Source organism: Arachis hypogaea, chromosome 14, assembly GCF_003086295.3.
Source record: "Arachis hypogaea cultivar Tifrunner chromosome 14, arahy.Tifrunner.gnm2.J5K5, whole genome shotgun sequence".
Taxonomy (NCBI): Eukaryota; Viridiplantae; Streptophyta; class Magnoliopsida; order Fabales; family Fabaceae; genus Arachis; species Arachis hypogaea.
In genome coordinates, this window is record NC_092049.1 from 36,880,412 (window position 1) to 36,881,330 (window position 919).

General features: G+C 40.9%; 1 non-coding gene across 1 annotated transcript; it reads right to left on the bottom strand.

Annotated features, from left to right (window-relative positions):
• Positions 1-413: 413 nt before the first annotated feature.
• LOC112745678 (small nucleolar RNA R71) lies at positions 414-521 on the bottom strand. Its single transcript, XR_003173593.1, has one exon. It is a non-coding gene; the product is annotated as a small nucleolar RNA R71 (small nucleolar RNA).
• Between the last annotated feature and the right edge of the window lie 398 nt (positions 522-919).

A 919-nucleotide genomic window follows, 5' to 3' on the forward strand; every position in this document is an offset into this window, starting at 1 on the left:
TCGAACAGGAAGAGGAGATGGCAGCCGAAAATAATAATAATGTAAGGAAGATGCTTGGTGACTTTACTGCACCTAATTCCAATTTACATGGAAGAAGCATCTCCATTCCTGCCATTGGAGCAAACAACTTTGAGCTGAAACCTCAATTAGTTTCTCTGATGCAGCAGAACTGCAAGTTTCATGGACTTCCATCTGAAGATCCTTTTCAGTTCTTAACTGAATTCTTGCAGATATGTGATACTGTTAAGACTAATGGAGTAGATCCTGAAGTCTACAGGCTCATGCTTTTCCCTTTTGCTGTAAGAGACAAAGCTAGATTATGGTTGGATTCTCAACCCAAAGACAGCCTGAACTCTTGGGATAAGCTGGTCACGGCTTTCTTAGCCAAGTACTTTCCTCCTCAAAAGCTGAGCAAGCTTAGAGCTGATGTTCAAACCTTCAGACAGAAAAAAGGTGAATCCCTCTATGAAGCTTGGGAAAGATACAAACAGTTGACCAAAAAGTGTCCTTCTGACATGCTTTCAGAATGGACCATCCTGGATATATTCTATGATGGTTTATCTGAGCTATCAAAGATGTCACTAGACACCTAAAGAAAACGCCTGCAGAAGCTCAAGAACTCATTGACATGGTTGCAAATAACCAGTTCATGTACACTTCTGAAAGGAATCCTGTGAGCAATGGGACGCCTATGAAGAAGGGAGTTCTTGAAGTTGATACTCTGAATGCCATATTGGCTCAGAATAAAATATTGACTCAGCAAGTCAATATGATTTCTCAGAGTCTGAATGGAATGCAAGCTACATCCAACAGTACTCAAGAGGCATCTTCTGAAGAAGAAGCTTATGATCCTGAGAACCCTGCAATGGCAGAGGTGAATTACTTAGGTGAACCTTATGGAAACACCTATAACTCATCA